General features: G+C 28.4%; 1 protein-coding gene across 2 annotated transcripts in view; it reads right to left on the reverse strand.

Annotated features, from left to right (window-relative positions):
* Positions 1 to 16,622, reverse strand: part of pico — a 117,876-nt gene that overhangs the window by 51,463 nt on the left and 49,791 nt on the right. The gene's annotated exons all lie outside the window — the stretch shown is intronic.

The following is a 16,622-nucleotide window of genomic DNA, read 5'->3' on the forward strand; positions in this document are numbered from 1 at the left end:
ATTATAAATACGGAATTATGAAAAAACATAGAATGTTTGTTTTTTAATTATTAAAATTGCTTTAAAACTAGTTTTAATGAGTAGTCTCCTACAATTTATGTGTCTAGATATACATTGAGAACTTTTATCACACCTGGTTATATTTATTAATGACTTGTTTCCGGTCTACATACATGTATATTTCCTTATATTGTTATTATAATATTTTTTTTCTATTTACTTCATAAACATAAAAATTATTTTTAAATGTTATTTATTTTAATGTTCGGTTAATTCTAAAATGTTTGTATCTCGTTTTTTCATTTAGACTAGACGAAGCCCAGCAAAGTGAGGCGAAACGTTAATTTACAATAAAGTTTTCTTTTACTATTTTGATACCTTTATTGACCGGACTATCCTACAATTTAATGTAATTGTTGGCCCTGTGCGAGGTATGTTATAAAAAACGGATATTTTTACAACGAATTTTCTGAAATCTTAGTTCGAATAATTTTTTAGACTCAGCTTCAAATTGAAAAAAAACAACACTTTAAATCAATGTAAAATATGGTACTGTCTATGTTACAGGTGGAGAATTTTTATAATCTAAATCTACTTACATGCAAACTTTCTTTACCGATCATTGGATAGTATACTTCTCTTTCAATCTTTGAGTTTGCATCTACTATTTTTTTCTAATTCTATTACAAAAAAATATTCGGACAGAAAAAAGATTAATTAACGGGAGAATTTAGAAGATTGCACAACACTGAATTAAGGAACCTACACCTGGTAAATATAATTCAAGTTATAGCATTGCGACGTATAAGATGGGCGTGTAAGATTATAGGGATTATTAACCAGCGGATCACTAAAATGTTAATAAACTCTGAACCGACGGATAAAGGTCTGAGGGCTAGACCGAAACGTAGGTGGGAGGATTGCGTTGAAACTGGTTTAGTAGAATTAGGTTTGGAGGAGAATCACTGGAAGTATGTCAGTAGAGATCGTTTGGTTGTATTGGCATCGAACCTTCGATTTAGTTAGGCTTTCATTATTATTATTATTATTATTACATCTACTTTCAAGATTTTATAGCACTAACATTTATTTTCCCAAAGCTACAGAACTTTTTTTAAATATTAATTTTTTAATAAAGAAAGCATAAAAAAAAACATAGTTGGAGTTTGGTATTTGGTTAACTAGGTTCTAATGACGTAAAGACATAATCTAACAAAAAGGCATAGTTGTGACGTATGTTCTCTCGGAAGCGTAATACTGGAAATAAGGATTTAAAGAAAAAAAAAATCAACATCGTTAAAAATTGCTATTAAATAATAATAAATGTAATATTTATAATAAATTATAAATATTACAATTCCTCGATTTTTTTTTTTTTTTTTTAAGTTCTGAAGTACTCGGTATGAAGTACTTCTTGTACCATTTGCACAAGGTTTGCTGTGACCTTCTACTAGTGGCCTTATTCTAGAGTTTACCTTGACTCTGTAATCACAATTCATTTTAAGCGTCACTTAAGAACACTACAATGGTACAATGCATAAAAATCTTTCTCATTGTAATAATCTTTAAAGCTGTTATCCTAAGAACAAAAAGCTATAAAGTAGTTCAGTTAAAACCATGACAAATCTTGAGTCATATACAATTTTTTAAAAAATATTTCAATGGCATTGGACTTTTCCGTGCAGCTAGTTATAAATTCTTTCATTTGTGTTCCCATTATTTTAACCATGGTTGGGGGTAAAAGTTTTTCATTTTGTGGAACCGCCACTCCATGAAAAAAGTCAACGCACCAGGCCGGATTCGAACCGGCACCCCCAATAGATCTCATAATGGTAAGACTGTACCCAACCACTCTGAGCTACAGACGGCCTTGTCATATAAAATTAAAATTAATAAATAACACCTGCGAGAAATCCATAAAACTGCAAGAAAAGTATTTAATATATCAGGCTCAAACAACTTCTACAAAAAGAAATAACAGAAAGGGATAAAAGAACTAAACAACCTTGGAAATGTTTTTCCATTTTCGAGCTTTTGAATTCCATTGTTGATATCTTCGGGTTCACATGAATGTTATCAAAACGAAATAACAGCTTGTCAGTTAGGAAATTACACATTCCTAGGGGTCTGATAATGCGAAATTCATATTCATATATTTACTTTAAACTTTCGTTTAAAGTTTTTTCTTGGTATGAATTCGATTATATACTTAAATATAGAATTCATACTAAGTTATATATAACTTTTTTTCTTAGCATAAACTCATTTATAAATAAATACACAGCATGCATAATAAGGCCCCTATTTTTGAAAAATGCTGCAAATTCAACAAATTAATAAAAAAAAAAAAATAAAATATTGTATTTTTTTCGGTTTAATTGATTTATAATTAGTCAGCAATGACAGCCATCTCCAAAATTGTAGGTCGTACCTTCGGCAATAATTAAATACAGATGGACCCCCATTATCCGGGGCTCACCGAGATTTGCAGGGGCAATATTTTTTCTTCTAATGTTTTCACTATTTATTTCATATGTATAATATTTACTTTAAAAAAATAAACAAAACCAAGCATTGGAGGCAAATGAACTACTCCTAAACTACTTTGAACACCAGAACGCCATTAGCAGAAATATCTTGATAAGTGAAATGAGGGCTGACATTAGAAAATAAATGTTTAATAAAAAAACTAACTAAAATTATTGATTTTTTTTTTTGTCTACATGAAAATTCAATATATGAGTAAAAACATGTATACATTTATTCTTATGTATCTGTGCATATTATATTATTTATATGTATTTAATATACATAAATCGTTTGTTTGTCAGTAAAAAAGATTTTCCCAATTTTTTTTCGTTTTAAATTAATCTTCTTATCTATTACTGATTTTTCTCTAAATGAAAATTCAATAGATATGTAAAAATATACGCAAACTAAAACGTACGTTTATTAAAAAAAGTGATTTTCTGCATTTTTGTTTTTAAATCAACCTTCTTATCTATCAAATTAAGTCAATAAAATGTAATTCGATTATCCGTGAACCACCATACTCATCATTGCCCCGGATAACGGGGGTTCTACTGTTGTTAACTACTTCTGTTCTCGACCGCAGAAATGGTCCATCACCTTCAACTATTGTTTTAATATGGATCAAATCTACTTCTTATGGGATGAAAATAGAAAGTAAATATATTTTAATGTCATTCTTTCATTCTTATTATACTTATTTACTTATTTCTTTTTTTGAAGCCACAGTCAATTAAATTTGAATATATTCTATTTACATTATATTTATGTTTTTAAAAACTTAAACTTTATTAAAATCATTGCCTAGAGAGTAAAATAAATAAGAAATACGTTACGATTAACTGAACATAAAATAGCTTTAATTCACAATCATTAAATCTAAAATTGCCCAATTTGTTTCAAAACAAATAAAATAGTTGAAATATTCAAAACAAATTGTATAACTAAATAAAATAAGAAATAGCTGATATGAATATTATCGGTGGTCTATGAGTCCTTCATTTTATAATCTTATGTCATTCTATTTAGACCATAGCAATAGAATGTTTAAAAAAAAAATGATGTCAAATAAAATGATTATGTGTGATTTTTCACAATTACAGTATATGGGTATATAAAATATTAGTAACATAAACAAATCAACAACAGTGCTTAAGTATAAAAAGAAATGATAAAGTTGAGAAACGAATACAAAATTAAGTTACTTTTAAAGAGGTAAAAACTGAGTCTAACCAATAAAGTTTTTCATTAATTATCATACATACATCAGCAACTGTATTCCTGAATGTATCCATTATGCATAAAAAAATAATATCCAATATTAATTTATCTTTAGAGGGAATTAATTTTCAAATATTTGTGACAAGTCTAGTGGATATTCATTAATATTTCAATGAGTCATTTAGTAAATAACCGAAACCCAAAAGTCAATATCATTGAGAAAAAAAAAAGTAGAGCACTTCATGGAACAACTTGGTTTTTCTAAAATGATTCACTGTGTACATATCCTCAAAATGAGTGTTGTTCAAAACCACTTACCATATTATCAATGATACCATTATTATACAATTGAATGATAACAAAGATATGAAATAATATATACAAATAGTTATATAATAATAAGAATATTTATTTGCGAACACTGATATGAAAACCATCAGTGTAATTGATTATAACATTAATTAAAATATCACAAAGCTCTAGTGTGATAGACAAAGTGAACAATAGGGGTATTCATGATGTGTTAAATGTAAAATGTTTTACCATGTTAAATATTATAAGTATAGGATTGTGAGCAACCAAATTTAAAGTCATGTTAAATATCAAATGCATAAGAGCTCCTAGCGGATGTTTTGAGCAACTTGTTTTATAACCTTTCCTTCCAAACTTCAGGTTATTGTTTAGTTCTAAGTTCAGCTAGTCTGTTGCGTGACGTCATTCTCTATTATTCCTAATATCGCTTACGTATTATCTACCCATTGGAGTTTGTTCCAGTGTTCATATATCATCAATAAGAAGCTGTCAGTATATCGTTGCTTTCCTCGAATATAGGCATTTCAGACAAGAAAAAGTTTTTTCTTGTATTTTATGATTGAGATCTCCCATAGCCTGATCCCATGGACTTTTACCGTAGCCTGGAATAAATTTATAACAGATTCAACAGCTTTAGGAAAGTTTGTTTAAGGACCTCAGTAAGGAAAGTAACAACAGTCTACGGTACTGTCTTTGCAATACGTCCAATTCTGGAATCACCTGGTATATTGGAAATTTTATAAATTAAAAACAATTTTATTAATATGCAACCCAATTTCGTTTGATTGTAATGATAATTTTGTTAGTATATTTTATATATTTCAACAGATAGGTATTTAATTTAAGAGGTGTCGTATTGAACCATGTAGGTATTGCAAACGAACAATGTATACAATAAGTACTCTTTCAAGAATTACTTCATTGGCCACAGGGAACTTTTTTCTATCTAAGAGATAACTCTACTGCAAAAACATTATATATACATATATATATATAGTAATTATAAAAAAATATCCATTTTATCCCAAAAATTCTTTTATTATGTTAACTCTCCAACGTTTTGGCTTTGGTTAGTTTGAGACATATTTGTTTAGTGTTTATAAAAAAAATATCCATTTGGTCTCAACAATTTTTTTATTATTTTAGCACTCCAACGTTTCATCCATTTTCAAGGATCTATCAATAAAAAAATTGAATAATTAATTTATAATGAACATATTGTATTTAAAATTTTTTATTGATAGATCCTTGAAAATGGCCGGAATGGCCGAAACGTTGGAGAGCTAAAATAATAAACAAATTGTTGAGACCAAGTGGATATTTTTTTATAACACTAAACAAATATGTCTCAAACTAAAATTTGCACTATATATACATGTTTTATTTAAACAAACAGTGTCGTTATATTTTTGAGATGAAAATTACATTATTTTTTCTTTTGTGTAGAAGGGTCCACAAAAGTAAATCCACTCCGGGCCATAGATGGTTTAGGTACGCCACTGCCACTGTAATTAGAACAAAGGACACACCGAGAATTCATAATGGAGTCCTTTCCTCTCTTCTGAGAAGGCTGCGGAACCAGGACTCACGTAGGGAACCCCCAGATCGCCACCCATTCACGAAGTAGCATGCTACATGACATGACAAGAGGCAAGACCACTCACAAGAAAGCTTTAGTACGACCTTTTTTTTCTATCCAAAATCGCTCATGACACATCTTTGAAGCGTACCGGTCATAACTTAGTTTCAACACAGGATGGTTTAACCAACAGTGTTGACATTTAATTATAGTACAAATTTTCACCTCGATTTTTTAAAAATATTTATTTATTGAAATTCACAACTATATTAAATAAATATACAATAAGTAAGTGTGATATGAGTTGTATTATAATTAATTGATACAGTGTTAAGGAACATCTACCCGTAGGTAGATATCCAATAACATTCCTGGAATAGAAGGTCTCGTGGCCATCTTCTTTTCAGACGCCTAGGAGGATTATCAAGTATTGAAGAGGAACCAAGTTTAGAAACAATTGGGTTTGGATGGGTGGGTGTTTATTCTGAAATGATTGATTTCTGGTCCTTGCCGATTCGGCAATATATGGAACGTTTAAGTCCTTAGGGATGATTTTATTAGTGACAAAGTAAGCAGCACTAAGTATTTTTGGAAGACTATTGGATTTTAAGGCTGGGATACGAGAGGGATTCAATGGTTTTAGTGGACCCTCTTAGTCCAAATAGGCCTCATTACGGTCATGAAAATTAATTGAAAGTTTAGACAATTTGTCAAGTAAGTTTTGTAAGTCGGAATCGACAATTTTGTATGAGAATTCCAAACGAGTAGTTTGTCCGGATATAGTCCTAGATAGCGGATCTGTTCGACAGGGATAAGGTAGGAGATCATGGGTTTACGACGAAGGGTAAAGGTGACGATGGAATAAAAAAAAAAAAATGTTCTGAAAACAAAATAACCCTTTAACGAAGTCTCTTGTGTTTCTCTGAGAGGTACATTGAGGCACCCAGGGCCACTCGTCCAGTGAACTCCATTATTGGCTATGCAGCAGATTAGAGAACAATTGTCCGGATAAATATTCTTAGGAAGTGACGTCTGTATTTAGTATGGTGTTATGAAACATGTGCCGAATAAGCTGTAACTAATATCATTCAGTCATAATAATAACTCTATGGGGACAGAGAAAACGAAATTACAAAAAACATTTTGAATTTTTTTAAAGGATTAAAAATATTCTAAAGATAGTACATTAGACTGTAATTATTATCTTTACTGAGGTGGCAATACAGATTATACAGATCCTAAAGCTATTTGAGTTGTTACAAATTAACTCTACGGTTCAATCTGTGGAAAATCTTAAACACAATATTAACATTTTTTTAAATTAATTTAAAAGCAAAAGTGCTATTATTCAAGCAAACCAGTTATATATTGAAATAGGAATATAAAAATTGTGATATTAGTACATCAGCGGTTTTTTTTTATTTAGCAGAATCATGATAATAAACCTGCTATTTACGTTTCTGCAAAATGTTAAATGAAGTAACCAGGGCCCTGTTTCATAATAAAGTACAAACTAATACTATTAGTCTTGTCGATTTAACTTAATTCAATTATACTAAGTTGTACAATAGTAACTTGTACTTAGGTAAGTTTTAACTCCTGTAAGATCACTAATAGTCCTCCCTATTTTGAAAAAAAAAAAATAGTATTAGTGTAATTAACACGTTGTTTCTATACTTGTATTTTTAACTAATACTACTAGCTTTTATTATGAAACAGGGACCTGATGATGTTGTAAAAAAAAATATTTATCTGCTCCAATAAGAGTTCGGAAAAAATAAACGTGTATAACCCGATATATAAACGAAAAGTTCAAATCCAAAGGTAAAATTAAAATGTTTTATAATATAGTTTACAAATCGTGTCAAAATAATTATGAAATTTCAGATAATATATCCATCAACAAATGTTTGTAGCATCGTCCCTGAAACCTTACAATACTATTTATAGCATTTTACAGAAACATCTCAATCTTTAAAAATATTGATTTTTTAAAAGATGTTTTTATTAAAATAATTAATGTAATGTTCACATGCTGATATAAAAGAGTGAAGCGTGCCTCACCTGCCCACACACGTGTTTAGTTCCTCCACGTGCGTTTCTTCCACAAAAAAACGAAACAAAAAAGTTTATTTAATGTATAGCAGAAGGGTCCTGTATACGCCCTCTTAGTTCTTTAGTGACTTATTTCATTAGTAGTTTATTTCTGAGTATATTTTTAAGGCTATACTAAGGAAGTATCGTGGATCAAAACTGGGGGTAGGGAGGCGCAAGCCATAGTCAATCATTATTATAAGATGGTTGGAGGTGTAATCAGAAAATAACACAAATAAGTTGAAAAACTTAGTTAATAGTGCAAATGTTTCGGCTAGAATTCTTAGCCTTCATCAGGACTAAAAAACAAAAAGATGATCAATTAGTACGAAGAAAAAAAAAAGAAAAAGATAAAATATACACAGAATGATTAAAGTAAATAATTGTACAAAATGAAAATTAATAAAAATAAAGTGATGGAAGAAGTGGAAAATAAAACGTTTATATGAGAAATTAAATATATAAGTAAAATAACATAATTAAGGAAATAAAAATTTAAAGTTATATAACGCATAGAAACAAAGACATTTGAATATTTTAATTTAATAATAATTTTGAAATGAATAATTTCAATGATATATGTAAGTATAATACTTTAATGTAAGTATAATTAGTTACATATATTGTCTTTGTTTCTAATTTTTTTTTTGTACATATTTCTTTGTATTATATAATTACAAATTTTGTTTTCCTTTAAACTTCACTACTTTTTATTTTTATTAGTTTTCATTCTGTACAATTATTTACTTTAATCATTCTGTTTATACTTTCTCTTTTATTTTTTTTTTTGTATTCATTGTTATCTTGTTCTTTGTTCTTAGTACTAATGAATATTCTGGCCGAAACTTTGGCACTATTAAAAAAATTTTTTCAACTTATGTATATTATTTTCTGAACTCTCAACCACCTTCTCTTCAAATATATATACCACGGTCAAATACATCATCAAAATTAATAATATTTCACTCGATTTTTTTTTTTTTTAGTTGTCTTGAAATATTATCTTTTTACTAAATACGAGTTTTAATTTAAAAAGTGAGAAACCATTTTTATAATTATGTTTTAGTATAAGTAAACTCTTACTATTCATAGTAGTCGTGTACGATTATGTCCAGGATGAGTAGAACAGCAATCCAGAGAGATAATAGAAAAAGATCACTTATGTGGAACAAATGACCCGAGATTAGTTTTTATGGCCATTCCTAAGCTACAAAAAGGAAACGCGACCTTGGTGACGTCATGGATTGATAGCCTCTTCAAGCCACAGCCGATATGATTTTAACATCACTTTTGCAACTAATTAAAAAATCGAAAACACTTTAAATTGGACATTTAGATATCGTTTTGACAAATAAATCATATAAATGGTCTTGGGAGTCATGAATAATTATTACATTGAAATTATCAAAATTTGTTACATAATCAAAATTGAATATGAAATATCAAACAATTTTCCTTATTAGCGAAAAAGTTTAAATTAATTAAATTGTAGCTTCAATTATACAATTTATTCATATGAAAATATATATCATAGAGTTATATATGTATAAAATGTTTAACACAACAACAAGAAGAAAGTGAATAATTTCGCAAACCGTTCATCTCAACGAAGAGAGGCTGTTGGTCCCGAAACAGGAAGGAATTTTTAACTAGGATCTAAACATGGCGATTATGCGTTTTCCACCTACATCATCAATATAGTCCTAATTTCCTCCATTCCACACTACTCACAATAATTCCAACATATTACAAGTGGGTTGCTCTGTCTAAATTGTAGTCCATTACTAAAATTTCTAGTTTTCAATGTGTAGGATGACAATAGAACTACAGAGCAGTTTTTGCCAAAATTGTCATCTCTTTGTTAATAATAGTTTTTTACTGAATAACAATAATAATTAAGAAAAAAATATAAAGTACAAATAGATAAATTTAAAATATCACATCTATTAAAAAAAAAATTTTAAACCGATATAGTTAAAAGTGATTGAATATTAATAAAATAGTTTTCACACAAGATAAAAAAAAATTGAATTTAAATAAAAATAACATGGCAACATTTTCTAGATTAATTAATTTTTAAGAATAAAATTTCAAAATTATACATATAATATAAATGTTGGTCAACAATTTTTATTGTCCAGGGATCACAAATTAAAACGACCAAATCCATATAACAAACACACTTAAATTTCCTGGACAACCCAAGGTTTATATATAATATTCTTGATTATGTTTTTTCAAAATAAAATATATTTAATAAAAGATAATCAAACTACACTGAAATCAATCCAAAGAAATTTTTACATTTTTATTTGCTATAGTGCTCTTTGCAGAAATATATATATATATTTTTTGCTATATTTCTGAACACCTTTTTCAGTGTATTTCTCAAGGTTATATGATACCACAATAAGTTTTAATATGGTAATTTTTAAGAAGTGCAAAAATATATGTAGATGTGATTGTTAAACGATAAGCTTATGAATCTGAGGAAAATTGAATTTAACTAAGCGGTTTATTATTTCAAGGTAATTATACAATTTCTGTTTTTCTTTTTCTGTTTTTAAAGGGTTAAAAGGGTAATTAATTATAAAAAGTTTGAGTGATATATGTAGTGCCAGTTATCAATTGTAAGTATCTTTTGGTTACAGTTTTTATAAATTAAATCAATAATTTCAAGTGGAAATTGAAATAAAATGATCAGAAAATTTGTTTTTTTACGGTATGCAAAATAACCATAACAAAGAAAAAAATAATAATAAAGCTATATTTCAAAACTTCATTGTAACAAAAAATGTAACTATTTTTAGAATAGGTCTCTGAAGAATGGACGTACTGTCGGAAATTACCTTTTTAATGCAAAATTAATAAAATAAATAATTTGAAGTTCGGAGTCTAATTAATTGTCGAAATAGAAAAAAGCAAAGAATTAAATTTAATATTTTAGAATGGAAAACTCAATTTTTAACTTAAGAAAAAAAAACAAAAACAAAAATAGATATATTAAAGGCACCTTGCAGAAAGGATTATTTAAAACATTCTTCAACCTAAAAATATCTATTTTTACTAAAATGTAACATAATTTCATAAACTCATGTTGCATATTAATCTGTGCTATTTGAGGTTTTATCACCAAAAACAATTTTTTATCTTATACTTAATTCTTTTGAAGTCCCACAGGAATATAATAAATGTATATTCCTCAAGAAAAATTCATTTTAAGTTTGTCCAGCAATAATACTACAGCCAAAATAGAAAGAAAACATAAATAAATAATTAACTAACAAAAATCTAATTAAATATTCCAAGCCGAAAGGAGAGGGGGAGAGAAATAATGGGGCCCCGCGTCACAAATCCAATATCGTGATTCGTAGCGCCCTCTGACTTTAAATTCTATTTAAACAACAACAAGCCTCTTTTATCCAAAGTTTCGTTAAATAATTGCAAGGACAGCGTTCTCGAAGGATGTTCAAGATTAAAATTATTTTAATTGGAAAGATATTCCCTTTAATGAGAACAGTTTTAATTATATGGTCTGTTGCATGCTGTAGAAATTAATTGTCTTTGTCTATTTAATTGAGAGTAGAAATATTGCCTTAATTCTGAGGGTCCATGCACCTAACGGGCGCCAAAATATCTGGTGGTCCTAATAACTTATATTCCTTAAACCAACAAGTTTATATTCCAAAAAATGTGGTAAGATTCCCATCATTCAATATTTCAAGAATTCACAAAAATGTCCTAATTAATAAAAATCATAAAATTTGTTTATATATATTGACAGGGTCTCCATAAACCGTCAGCAACTATTCAGTAAAAATTATTCCTAGGATCAAATCAAACATGAATCCGCATTGTTTACTTAAAAAATTAAAAATAAAGAATTTCAAATTTACCACTTATAGTTCAGTTCTAGAATCTGTTTTGCTCAAAATTTAGATAAAATATCCTTAATTTTATGAACCGTTTCAGTATGGCAGATGAAAAAGTTACGATTTAATGGACTTTTGAATTTTAACCTCAATAGAATTATATGAAAAATTGATGTGTAAAAAAATAGCAATAATTTGAAAAAATAATTTAACATTGCTTGACAGATTTTAATGAAAAACAACTCATATTTCGAACTTGCAAAAACAATTCGCAACTTATGCCACAATTCTGTCAAGGCCTACCTTACGTGATATGTCAGATCTAAATACTGAATGTTTCTAGTAAACCTATTCTTATTACACATTTGGGCTTGAGAAATCTTTTTCATCACCAGATTTGACCATTATTAAATAGGAGTTTTCCTGTTCCCAAAACTTCATTTGCGCAGTCTCACCTTCATGGAGGGGTAGGAACGGTATAATCATGGTGGTCCGGACTCGTAGGGACTCAGAATTAATTAATTAAGACAACTATAATATATATTACTCTGACTGTGTAGACTAATTTATAATGTAGTAATATAATATTTTGATAATTAAATCTTAACAATGAGATACATTATTAGCAAAAATGAAACGCATGAAATATTTAATGGGATGAGGTCCATTGTATAATAGAGGTATTCAAGTGTATTAAATGTTCAAAGTTAAATGCGTAACAACTCCTAGCAGATTTTTTGAGCAACTTCCTTCCAAAACTGCATGTTATTGTTTACCTCTGAGTTATCATTAAAGTAATTCACTACAACATGCCTAAATTGAGTGAAAAGTGGAAGTTGTGTAAAAGTTTACAACTGTCATTACATTATTGTTATTGTCATCCTTTGCTTTATTAGTTTTAAAAACATCCGAAACAATACTAACACAATCAAAACACTAACTACGTGCAAGTAACTTAGCACGACAACTAATAAAATGGTGACGAGCTCAGCTGGTCTGTTGCGCGACGTCACCATTTAACAGACTCTCAACCATGTTACATCGTTTTAACATGGTAAAAGAAGGAATTATTTCTCCATTTAACATGAGTTTTTCCATTTAACAAGCTTTTTGTTAAACTGAAGATCACGAACTCCTAATGTTGCCCTAGGCGCATGCGCCCGTCAGTCTGATAATCAAAATTCTTCTTGGAACAACTCCATTGAAATAAATTATAAAAGATAAATAATGTTTAGAGGCTGTAGAAACAAAAAATGATCAAATTATTAGTAAATGTTCTTAAAAAAAAAAAAAAAAAAAAAATAGAAAACTAATTCTTTATTATTTTATAAAAAAAGAGATTTTTTTCTTTTAATTTACCTAATGCATATACAAATATTAACGCAATTTATTATATAAGAATCATTCCTCTAACCAAGCATTTTTTATAGCTAATGTCAGGAACCAGGAAACGTCAGTGAACGAAAGCTTTACACCCTGTGACAGCCCATCAATTTTCTATTACGTTAAATGTTAGTTTGTTCACTAACAATGCCTTACATTGTTCAGTATAGAAACCGACGCTATACCTTTGTTTTCTTATCTTCCGGAACGAAAATCGTTGAAGAATAGCTGCTTTGATTTAATAGTTGTGCAAAAGAAAAAAGAAGTTTTGATTTTATTTTGAATTGGGCCCATCAAAGTTAGTACTTCATTCGTCCTATAGACTGCGCCAAAGCTAATATGGTTGTCACGGAGTAACAACACGGAGTAAGTCCATGAAATACGTCAAGCTCGAAATAAAAAAAACTTTTTGTTTAATACGTTCCTGCAGAACTGGAGATTAGGAGGCTCTATTATCAATTAAAAATCGATCTTATGTTGATAAGATTTAAAACTCTTTAAGTTCAGTCAGGAATCTTACGAAATTTCAAGTAATTAATTAATTAAGATTTTATTTCGAGGATTTAAAGACACACGAACGTTATATAAAAGTAGATGATAACTCACAGATGGTAAAAACCAGAAGACAAATGATTGTGTAGGTACAAAATAATAACCAAATTAAGTTAATGGTTCTTGGTTGAATATGTTATTTTAGAAGACATTTTAATTTGAAGTAAGTGACAACAGTTATACTTAGAAAACATGAAACGTGATTTATAAAATAGTTTGCACTTTGTACAGTTAAAGAAAATTCATATATTGTGTAAAGTATAGTAAATGTCTGTTTAAAGGTACTTTTTTATAAATATATTTATAATAAATAAATTTATGAAAAATATTGGTAAAATTTTATGTTACTATTTACAATTAATTTTAATAATAAAATAAATACAAATTTATACCAAAATGCAATTTGAAATAAAATAATTATAAGCCTGACCTGTGTGTATGGAAGGTTAAAAATAGTTTGTATGTATGATAGTTGGTAGTGTTAAGTTGATCTAAAATTAAAAGTTTTAAAAATTGATGAAATTGGGACAAAATAGGTAACTAGGCATGAGCTTATTAATTATTAATATGATTCCCTATTAATTTATTCTTTCATAGGGTAATTTGACTTGTAATTAATGACCTTGGCAGAATAGCCTGCAAAACGTTTTTGATAATTGGATGTGAGGTGTAAATTTATATTTAAGGTATTTTAAATTATTAATAATAATATTATGTTAAAATTTTTACAAATGAATCTATAGCAAGCTGGTAATTGTTAGATTGTCCTTGAGGATGGCCGAATTGGCCGAAACATTGGACTTTTTATGATATAAAAGATTATTCATACTTAACTTGGATAATGAGGTGTAGATAGTTGACTGTAGATTAATGATTGGAGAAGTTTGTCGTGGGGTGCGGTCAGCAAAGAACACCATGAATAAACAAAACAATATTTATTTATTTTTTGCCGACGTTTCGACCTGAGTTTCAGGTCTTCATCAGGGGTGTTGGCAAAGAAGGGCGTTTTAGGCCTACCTTCTACGCCAACACCTGAATTTGTATTAAAAGGTAATTTGTTTTGCAATGGATACAATAGACAGATAAGCTGCCAGGAGATCGGAAGAGGATGGGTCAGGGAACTTTACTTCCTTGCGCAATTCGTCGGGTGACATACTAATGAGCATGCTTCTAAATTGGCAGTCCTCACGTCTACCACTGTTATTTTCAAAGGAAACCTTTATTGAAAACATACTTCTAGCATCCATTGTTGTCTCTCGAAACACTATATATTTAGAATACTAAAAATCCCGAAATATTAACTTCTCTAAGTTAGTAAGTGTATTTACTTGTCATGTCGCTCTAAAGTTTATTTTGCTAATCAAGCAGCTACTAACTCTTTCTTGACAGTGAACTCAAGGTCAAGTTTGTTTAATTATAATAATAAATAAATAATAATAAATCGGGGCCATCATTTTAATTTTACACCAACTTAATCAGTTTTGTATCTATTAAATTTAAATCAAAATGGAACTTTTACCATTATTTAATGTTATTCTAATATTACATTATTACCGTAATATGGTGGTAGAAAAATAGTTGAGTAATTGCCATTTTCACAATTATTTAATTACTTATTTATTTAAAATGATCTTTTCTTTTAGTTTATGTATAGTATAAACTTAATTTTATATTTGACACACGACTAACCTGGAATCCTCACAAAAGACTGAAAAAAACAGGAAACTTCAGGACGATTTCGATTATTACAGCAATTATTTGACAAACGATCCAAACTTCCAATTCATTACAAAAGACTGAACTACATGACAATTATAAGGCTTATCTGGACATACGGCGTTAAGCTTTGGGGCTCCACTAAACCTTCGAATTCCCCTCGTATCCAATCTTTACAATCCAAAATCCTTCGTAAAATCCTAAATGCTCCATACTATGTCACAAATAAAATCATCCACAAAGACCTTAATGTTCCACCTGTAACCGATCTAGCCCGAATCAGATATCAATCCTTCCATTACAAACTCCCTAACCATTCAAACCCATTAGTTTCTAATCTTACTTCCTCTTTTATTCCGGACAAGCCTCCGAGGCGTCTGAAAAGAAGATGGCCTCCAGACCTTATATTGTAAAAATGTTTTTAGAGTGCTACCAATGGGTAGTTTCTCAACATGATTGTACCATACCATTATGATTTCCTCAAATTTACTTGATGTATTTATGTACAGTTGTAAATATCAATAAATAAATTAAAAAAAAAAAATTTGACACATACACATACACACGCCATTATTAAATACAATTATAATATTATATGAATACATTAATGTTAAAGAGACTAATAATGAGAGGGAAAAAGTAGTTGCCATTAATGCATTTTCACAATTAGTTAATTACTTATTTATTAAAACGATATATTATCTTACTTTACGTATAGTATAAACTTAAGTTCTATTAGACACATACACAAACCATTATTAAATACTATTATAATATTATATGAATACCGTAATATTGAATAAACTAATAAATAGAGGAAAAAAGTAGTTGTCATTAATGCAATTTTCACAATTAGCTACTTACTTATTTATTAAAACGATATATTATCTTACTTTACGTATAGTATAAACTTAAGTTCTATTAGATACATACAAAAACCATTATTAAATACTATTATAATATTATATGAATACCGTAATATTAATTAAACGAATAATTAGAGGAAAAAAGTAGTTGTCATTAATGCAATTTTCACAATTAGCTACTTACTTATTTATTAAAACGATATAGTATTTGCCTTAAGTATACTATAAACTTAATGTTCTATTTGACATATAAGCATGCCATTATTAAACATTATTATAATATTATATGAATACTGTAATATTAAATAAACGAATAATTAGAGGAAAAAAGTAGTTGTTATTAATGCAAATTTTACAATTAGTTAATTACTTTTTTTTATTAAAACGATATATTATCTTACTTTAGGTATAGTATATAACAGGTATAACTTAAAGGTCTATTTGTCACATACACAAAGCATTATTAAATAGTAATATAATATTAGTCATGAGAGAAAA

Source organism: Halyomorpha halys, unplaced genomic scaffold, assembly GCF_000696795.3.
Source record: "Halyomorpha halys isolate HHAL.00 unplaced genomic scaffold, Hhal_1.1 Scaffold464.1, whole genome shotgun sequence".
Classification (NCBI taxonomy): Eukaryota; Metazoa; Arthropoda; class Insecta; order Hemiptera; family Pentatomidae; genus Halyomorpha; species Halyomorpha halys.